The sequence below is a fragment of the Squalius cephalus genome (assembly GCF_949319135.1).
Source record: "Squalius cephalus genome assembly, chromosome: 1".
NCBI classification, from domain to species: domain Eukaryota; kingdom Metazoa; phylum Chordata; class Actinopteri; order Cypriniformes; family Leuciscidae; genus Squalius; species Squalius cephalus.
The window spans coordinates 52,695,281-52,705,188 of NC_137122.1; the positions used below are offsets into that span (position 1 = coordinate 52,695,281).

General features: G+C 38.1%; 1 long non-coding RNA gene across 1 annotated transcript; it reads right to left on the bottom strand.

Moving 5' to 3' along the window:
• Window positions 1-1,799: 1,799 nt before the first annotated feature.
• Window positions 1,800-3,518, bottom strand: LOC307161534. The gene is made up of 3 exons (XR_013821747.1): window positions 3,386-3,518; window positions 2,673-3,033; window positions 1,800-2,162 (listed from the first exon to the last, which is right to left on the bottom strand). It is a non-coding gene; the product is annotated as an uncharacterized lncRNA (long non-coding RNA).
• Window positions 3,519-9,908: the final 6,390 nt, after the last annotated feature.

Here is a 9,908-nt window from a genome sequence, read left to right on the forward strand (position 1 = left end):
TATCCCGCCCCCCTAACACAATCTGAATTTGAGAATAAGCCTAAAATGTATAAAGCAAAAATACACCTACCTTTGACTATGTTCTAAAGGAACAGTTTGAAAGTTATTAAACATTATTACATGGCTTGGTTGAATTCCAATGTGGAATGCGGTCTGTTATTTCTTGATATCAGACCGCTGCGAAGCACTAGCGGCGCCAGGATTTTGATTGTAGGTGGGCCTCCAGAAAACTGGATGGGCCAGTTAAAATAAGTCAAAAAAAAAAAAGTAAATAAAAACGGGTTCCCCTTCGTTTCCGTTACAGCGCTTTTCTGGGCACCGAGGACAGCGACTCAGAATTTAATGCGTAATTAGTATAGGTTAAAAAAAACTTAAACAGGAGTTTTGTTTTTTAGTTGCTTTTTTAATACAATTACAATTTCATTTAATTTATTGTTTAATAAAATTATAGGCCTATTATTTTTTAGTTTATTAACAGCAACAACAGCTGTAAAGAGTAAGTTGACGATCGCCATCTCCATAGTGAACGCGCTAGAGAGAAATGCACATCATGGATTACATAATCAGACTGTAGCCTATTTCTTTTCGTTTTAAATTGTTAAAAAGACATTTCAAGCTTTCTTAAGATATATTTCATGTCTGTGAGGGTGAGGCCTACGCTGAGTTTCGTTAAATTAGGATGAGATGCGCTCCAGCAATGCAAGTGACCGCGCGGGCGCCGTCATCATTAGGCCTATCGTCTGCTATATTTGCTAAAATCCAGGCAATTGGTTGATAAAAAAAATATTAAAATTAAGATACAATTTATACAAAACGAAATTCACTTAAAAAAGGCTTTCTACAAAACAAAAAACTTAATTAAGTGGTCAAAATCATCTGACCCGCTCCATGTCTCTCGATATTGCGCATCCTTACATCTTATAAGATGTAAGAGAGTATACTCGTGCGGTTCACTTTTCATAATCAACATAAATTAAAAAATAACATTATAATATTTTAACAAATATTAAACTTAATGTTGCTGCACATTCATTTTATTCTGAATTTTGCACACATAAGTTGAAAGGCATTTGTTTGCATGCATAGCAAAACATATCTGCAACATTTATCAAATTCACTGATAATTATGCGTGCATTTATTAATTATTATCTTAATGAATAATGAAACAAGGACGAAGCATATAAACTGCGTTGTTTGTTTAGAATGGATCGCAAATAGATCCGAATGAAGAAACGTACATAACCATAGTAGAAAATGTGTCTCGAGTGTTCCTGCAGAGAGGGGGTTCTCGCTGCAGAATCGGATCAAGACAAGCAGCGATGTCGCCTTGCGGAGAACAAGGTTACGCGGCTTATGCGGCTTATGCGCATTGCAAGTTGTGGAGAGACACTGGAAGTTCGCTTGAGTAAAAACAATAGGCTTCAGATATTTTATGTTGGGAAGGGGGATTGGTTTGTTAAAATATGAATGTGAAACCATAGTAAAAACAATTGACGTTGATTGACGCCAATCGGTGGTTCATGTTTTTTGAAAGTTAGGCTAATAAACATGTTGCATTCTATACAGCCTTATGTCATTTTTTAAGTTACATAGCCTGCCTCCAGTTTTCCTCAACTTGACTAATTTAAGAGGCGATAGGCCTATTTGAACGGCATATCATCAAAATGTCCGGAAAACGAAACCTTTGTGACCGGCACCATTTTTTTCTAGCGGAAACTCTGCCGTGAACACGTGTCAGAGATGTATATTTTGTGAATAAAGATGCAATGGTTTTTTTTTGCACACACAAAGTATTCACTTCATAAAGTTGAGGTTAAACCACTAGTCATATTGATTATTGTTACAATGTCTTTTACCTTGAAAGTTGTAGTTGCATAAACTGTGAAATGGAGGGACAGAAAGCTCTCAGATTTCATTAAAAAGATCTACATTTGTGTTTCAAAGATGAACGAAAGTCTTACAGGTTTGCAACGACATGAAGGTGAGTGATGAAAATGTTTGGTAATGTTTGACGCATAAGGTAAATCAGTTCCTCAGGGGCACCAGTAGATCTCTTCCTGATCTCTGATCTGCTCCTTCCACCGTCCCAATCCTGGATTATTGAGCCACGACAGAAGTTTCCACTTTGAATGCTTTAGCCTGGATGTTTTTTCTCCAGCATCTAAAGTGAGAAAGAAAACAATAACCAAAATGTAAATGTAAAAAAACAATGGTTGTCCAAAATGTGAAGTATTTGGAGTTTTCTTGAGTTTTCCCTCTACATATTTGTGCAAGATTTCAGTCATAGATAAATTGTGAATGTTTGCTTGATTAGACATTACCTGTCTAGCAACGTATTATGCTGAAATATAATATTGGTTTGTGTTTTAAAATCAGCTATCACGTCATTTTGTAGCGAACTGTCTCGTGTGATAAAGTTTTGAGCTTCAGAACTTCCGATAACATAGTGAGTTTTTAGGGAGCGAATGTTTCAGTGCACTGTAAGGATTTTGTGATAAAGACAGCCCTTAACCACTGACTACTGAGCTAGAGACCTGAGTGATATGCACCCAGAGTTTAGCACCTTGATTAGCTTGTTCAGGTGTGCTACACTAGGTTGGAGTAAACCTCTGCATGTAAGTGGACCTTGAGAGACAATGTTGATATCTCCTGCAATATGTTCTGAACTTACATCACTGGTGTCCAGACCAAAGTTCTGCAGAGTTTCTGGTGATCCTGGATCAGCTGCTCAGGTCTGCTTAATAGGGTTTGGAGCTTAACTCTGTGAACAGGACTAACGTTAGATGGCAAACAATACTGTAAAGGGGAGAAGACAAACAATATTATTATGTTATAAATAATTTGTTCTGTATTCATCTGCTTACCTGTACAAAGTATGCATCATGATGAATAAGCGGTATATATTGAATTTGATCTTTTAATAACACTGTTTTACTACATTAATACTACAAACCTGATAAAATGACTGGGCAGTGGAGAAAAGCCTTATTTTGCCCTCCAGGTGGGCGTAATGGTGTGACGTCACGTGATAACTGAATTAACCATACAGTGCACACTTTTTTGGTTAACGTTAAATAAATTAGCTTATTTCCATTCATCCATTGACCAGTTGTCAGCAAAACCTTTACAAAACTACAAAATCTCTCATCTACACATAAGATGTGATTAAAAGCCCAAAATTGCAGCTCAAGTCTATAGTTTACCTAAATTAACCTTACCTTTAGTTAACAGTTAGCCTAACAGTTGAGATGCTAACGGACTTTTGCGAAGACACTAAACCATTTCTATAAACTAAATATTCAACCGAAGCAAGTCATTTACATCAAAGAAAGTCTCAGAAACATTTGTATGTACTATTTGTGTAATTTTATGGACTAAACTTACCTTAAAGTAGTTAAAACAACAGTGCGAGACGGAGTTTCGCTGATTGTCAGTTGAGCTGCTGCCTCGTTTCCATGGTAACGCCCTCCGCTCCAGTTCAAATGCGGCTTGAATGTTCAGCGCGCGCGCCCATTAAAACACAGTAGAAGTCACGCAGCATTTACATTAATTTTGAATTGATGGAGTTAATAATTTGATAATCAGCTAAAATATCCTGAAACTTGATACGTTATTAAGTGGATAGGTCTGTGGCCATCGCAAACTGTAAATGGAATACAAAATGTATTTCAATATATTTAACAGTGCTTCACATACAGTATCTGGATATATTAATATGCAGTTATTAATAGGCTATTTAAGTGCTGTTGTTTCGGTGTTAAACTACTGTGATGTTTAATGTTTTTATGGATGCATTATAGGCATATTTAATGTAGTAATTGTCAACAAAATGTTTAGAAATAGGTGTAATAATATTCAGCACAAGTGTTTTCTACGAGATATAAACCACTAGGGAGCGCTTTTTGCTGGATTTATGCCATATCATGTACCGTAGGTATTGCAAACGTATGATATTAAAATAATAACCTGCAGAGAACGTTCCGGGAAGGTTCTCTTTAGGTTATAAAATAACAACCTGCAGGGAACGTTCCCAGAACGTTCTCTTTAGGTTGTAAAAATAAAACCTAAAAATAACCTGCAGGGAACGTTCTGGGAAGGTTCTCTTTAGGTTATTAAATAACAACCTGCAGGGAACGTTCCCAGAACGTTCTCTTTAGGTTGTAAAAATAAAACCTAAAAATAACCTGCAGGGAACGTTCTGGGAAGGTTCTCTTTAGGTTATTAAATAACAACCTGCAGGGAACGTTCCCAGAACGTTCTCTTTAGGTTGTAAAAATAAAACCTAAAAATAACCTGCAGGGAACGTTCTGGGAAGGTTCTCTTTAGGTTATAAAATAACAACCTGCAGGGAACGTTCCCAGAACGTTCTCTTTAGGTTGTAAAAATAAAACCTAAAAATAACCTGCAGGGAACGTTCTGGGAAGGTTCTCTTTAGGTTATTAAATAACAACCTGCAGGGAACGTTCCCAGAACGTTCTCTTTAGGTTGTAAAAATAAAACCTAAAAATAACCTGCAGGGAACGTTCTGGGAAGGTTCTCTTTAGGTTATAAAATAACAACCTGCAGGGAACGTTCCCAGAACGTTCTCTTTAGGTTATAAAAATAAAACCTACAGAGAACGTTCCTAGAACGTTCTTATTTGGTTCCCAAAAAAATAACCAAATGGGAACCATATGGGAACGTTAGGGGAACGTTCTGTGTTTACTGGGACAGTCCCATATATGGGATTTAGAATGTTCAGTGACGAGTGACGACATAACTGCCAGATTCAAATTGTGCTTTCGCGCGTTGGCTGGCGCTGAGCCAAAGTCGGACGCGCTCAGCGCTGTCATATATCACAACTATGCAGTGTTTTCAACCTCACAATGTTTATTTTTGGTTTCAGACATTTAAAAACACATTAAGCACTAGTAAAACAATACATTTGGAGTTTGTAAAATACACACTGATGTCTGTGGAAGCAGCAATAACAATCTATTCAAATATAATTTGCCGACGTGTGTTATTCATATCAGACAAACACAGTGGAAGTAACTATAAAGTAGTTTACTCTATTCTTCTATTCCACTTTCTTGCATGTATTTCGGGAGAAATTGATGACTCACAGGATTCTCTGAACTGCGGCGCAAAGAAACAGCTAGCCATCTCACGTTATAGATCAAGATCAAGATTATTTATAAAGGTTTTTAAATGACCAAACACACTCACAAACACATTTTTGAGAATCGGAATATCAGATATGGTAAGCAAGTTTGTGAATATTTTGAATAAAAAAGGGAAAAGGAAATAAAAGCGATACATCCGCGGTGTGTCACGTGACAAATATGACGCGTTGCCATGGAAACATTAAGGGGGAACGTTCTAAATTCTAAAATAACAGTCGCCTTGAAAAAACTCACTATGGGGAGTCAGTTAGAATATTAAAATTAAGCGTGAAAGGGTTAATATATGCATAATAAATGACGCTGGCTTATCTTTTTTTACTAAGCAAGTTATCAGTGTGTATTGTTCATTGATGGTATAAAGTTAAGCCCCCTTAACAATTTCACATGCCCCCTCAGTCATTTCATTCTGCAGCCGGGCCTGTACAGACATAAAAAATAAATATGCAATAATGATACTAAATACCTTGCCTTTTATGTTGTATTGAAGATTTAAAACAACAAACATCACCTTGTGGAATATTTTCCAAAGACTGATTCAATTTTTGTAAATTGCAATCCTTAAAATTCTGTTACATAAAATAGGCTATCTCCCTTTGGAGTGACTGATTTTTGTAACCTTACAGATCTTTATGCAAACAGCAACACAACACACTAACTAAAGTTGAAAAAATTAAAAAGAATAGTAGGGCCCCTTTAAGTAATTTTTTTACTTTAAAAAATGAACATGTAGGCCTAGCTACTGATATTTATCCAAATGAATCGACATTGAATCAAGGTCAGAATCGAACCACAGGTATAAATTGCTAAATTCAGAAGTTGGCAGCCTTGTTGTGAGCTACATTTAAGCACGGATCAAATTTATATGCGTTAAGTTCCGCGAGGTTGAGTTGATTATCACAGGCAGTCAATTATAGATGTAAAAGCAGCAAAAGTGTATAATAAACATGAACTTACCGTTTAACTTGTCGATAAGACTGGGTAACTGCCACTCGAAGAGAAGAGTTCATATCCATATGGTTTTCTAACTAGGAAAAAAAAACGAAATTTTAAATTACATCACTTAACAAAAACGAATTTATGTAGCCTATGTAAAAATGCACTGATGCACGCACGCACTTTGAAAGTGTTCGCGGTGCTGATAAGTCGATTCATTTCCGGGAATCATTTTGTTTCAAACTTGCAAGTGTGAACCGGTTTATTTGAACCGGATAGTAGTTTCTTTTATACCTGCGGTCCCACGACATTTACGTAGGCTACTTTTTATGTCTTTTACATGTCGGTAAGGACAATTGCAGGCGTTTTACCTAAGAGCAGCGAGTCATATTACTCAATTAATTGTTTTGTTTTGAGTGACTCGACTCACTTTGTTCAATTCGCTTGTCAGTGACAGAAACGACTCTTTCCTCTGTTTTCACAGATATTCACATATTTCATAGTTCCGTGTGTACAGAATCATTAACTGTATTAATCTGTCGTCTCACATTAAAATGACTATGCGAGTCAATATCTGATTCTGAGGTAATAACTGTTTGTCGTACAAGTTGCATCACCAATTTTAGTCTGACTATATAAGTTTAAGAATTATTGGTGCGAAAAAAGTTATAATTGTGCTAATTCAAACTAATTATTAATAAAAAATAAAATAAAACATTATATAAACTTACCTTAAAACAGTTGGACCCAGCTGCTTTGCCCCTTTGTCCCTTTGTCCTCTCAAAATGACAGCTTGGGAGCGAATTTAAACATCTCCAAGGCGGGAAGCTCGTGAAACAACCCAGCGTTGCGACCCAGCAGGTTTAACCCAAAAACTGGAAAATTAAAACTACCCAAAGGTGTTTAAAATGTGATAAAATAACCCAACAAAATTACCCAACAGACTTGACCCAGCATTCTGGGTTAAAAAACAACCCAGCATTTTTTAGAGTGTAAATGTAACTTTTATGAATTAAAATGAATTTTAATTCAAATCATTTTTATTGAAAACAAATGCGTTTAATAACTGTAAAGTTATATAAAAAAAAGCGCTGTCAGTGGGAATAGAACCCCAGTCTCCCTTTACACGCCACAGAAACCGCTGACTAAAGTGACTTTTTCCACATATAGGGTAGACTGGCCTAGTGTAATTAGTTCTGCCAACAAGTAGGCTATTTGCAGTGGTCCAAATAGACACCTCGAATGTATTAACCAGAGGGTAAATATGGTCGTTTACTTTACCTACAGGACAAATTCCTTTAACGTTACAAAAGAATATAATGTCAATTCATGCAGTCATTGAATGTATTTAATCATTGACTCTAAATTATCACCAGTTTAACTAAAACAGAAAAATGTGTATGTCGCACATCAAATAAGACTCAGAAATATTACACGTTCAAAAATGTCATGTTTACACGACGAAAACGTTCGTCTAGAAACACGTAACAAAAAATACACGGCCATAAATGTTGCGTTAAGGCGATACAAACGATCGTGTCTTTAAATAACATGACAAAAAACTTCGCGTTTAGACGTACAAAACGTTCGCGTTTACACGGACCAAAAAGACGCGTACAAACTGTGCGTGTTAATGCGTCCAAATTCCACGCGTTGCATATAGGTATTGTCCCCAACGGCGTTCCATACCAGCAGAGCTGCCAACTCTCACGCATTCACCGTGAGACACACGCAATTGACACTTTTCACACGCTCTCACGCCACACATCCATTTTCTCACGCACAGAAAAATCGCGAAGCAAAGAGGACACGGAGACTGACAGACTAGACAGAGCAGGTTACTTTATGATATAAAAAAAATCTCAGCTCTCAGATTCTGTCAATTTTATTACGAAATTCAAACAATAAATACCGTTTTGGCGCTTGTAAATGTTACGTGACAGATCCCTAGCGCACGTGAGCCAATCATCTCTACTAGCTAGTAAAAAAACACGAACACTGTTGAAAGATACAGTAACGTTACAACTTACCGAAATGTATTTATTCCTCTTAAATAATATCGATCAATCAGTGTTTTTCATCAGCGTGAAGAGGTCAATAAAGAAGCTGGAGAACAATTATGTCACATTTACCTCAGGAAAGCCATTTAATAAACATAATAGCAGTTGGCAAGAAAAAAAGAGCTATAGAGAGTATTTTGCTAAATATGTGTACTATATTACATATTTATTATATTTTTACTTATATCATTAAATAAAGTTGTTAATAAAAAACGCATTAGGCTATATTTAATTTGAGTTATTTTTAACCTTAAATAATAGCCTACTGCCAGCTGATAGGGCTCGTATGTTTACAGCATTAGGTGAGTTGTTGTTTTTTTCTTGAGAAAAATTAACGCCTATCTTGTGTAGCCTACCTAATATTTATCCAAATGAGTCAATATTATTTGACTCATTGTTTGAGTCAAATAATATTATTTGACTCATTATTTGACCCCTACCCCCCCCCCCCCCCCAGCCAGCCAGCCAGCCAGCCAGCCAGCCAGCCAGCCATAAATCTCACTCCAAGCTAAACTCAAAAGTTGTCAGCTATGTATAAATTAAAGACACATCTCTTTATCCAATCATTCACATAATGCACCCCATAACCTTATACTCAGGATATATCAGATCAAAAGCACATGATTATCTATAGGCTACTTGAAATATTATGAACTGCAGCTACGCTGGTTATTTTCCATTCGCTTTTCTGTTTTTACCTCGGGATCCTGCACGCCAGCTCCATTTTGGATCCAGCCTCTTATGAAGACTTCAGATGATCCAACACTTGTGAAGGACGCCAACCCCTGCGAGGACATCAGATGATGCCAACTCTGAATCAACATTCAAAACTCCCAAATCTTCTATATATTGTAATCATTATGATCACAACTTGTTATAATTGTTTTAACTCTGTCCCCGCCAATGACGGAATTTTCCAGTTCTCTTACGAGAGGTCTCTCATACTGCGTAAGTATCTTACGCTAGGGAACATTTCTTTTCCGCGAGATATTGAAGCCAAAAAATTATCCTTAATTTTGTATTATTGTAAAACGCGTTGCGGCAGCATACAGACATAGGCAAGACAACTCGCGTGCCTATTGGCTGTTCTGCGGCAACTGCAGCAGCTTATCGAGCGAGGCCTAGCGTGACGTCAGACCCAATGAGGGTGCTTCGCGCCCGCTACGTCACATCCCGCCGAAACGGGCGTGGCTTAGGCCTATAAATCCGGCTCGCAGGCAGCTAATATCTGATTTTTCATCTCTTCAGCGAAGCTCTCGCACGGCTGGATCCGGAGAGAAGCCGCGCCGTCTGAAAAAGCCTTTCAACGGGACGAGTCGACACTCTAAAGCCGCTGGCCGCGCCGCCTTCAGTCGCCTTCCTGCTGCGCTATCCGGCGTTATATCCTTTCTCTGCTACTGTGTTTTGTGTATGTGTGTGTGCTCGCCGCCGCGACACACACTCTCATTGCACTAAAAGAGCCGGGCGTCTTTTTCAAGACGCCCCTTTCCTGAGGATCACGCAGTTCTCGCGCTCGCTGACGGCGACTGCCCTCACTGCGAGCCAGTTACTGCCTATGGTGACTCTGAGGACTCACCTGGCATCCTTCTCCGAGACTGCTCCTCCGCCCCCAACCCGCAAAGCTCGCCGGTTCGCCCGCTTGCCTTGCCTGCTTGGGGGATGATACCTGCTCTCCCTCTGTTCGAGCCGCGCAAACCGCGCCATTCACAGGGGATGTCAGGAGCGGACGGTCACGGGGCTAGCTTTCTC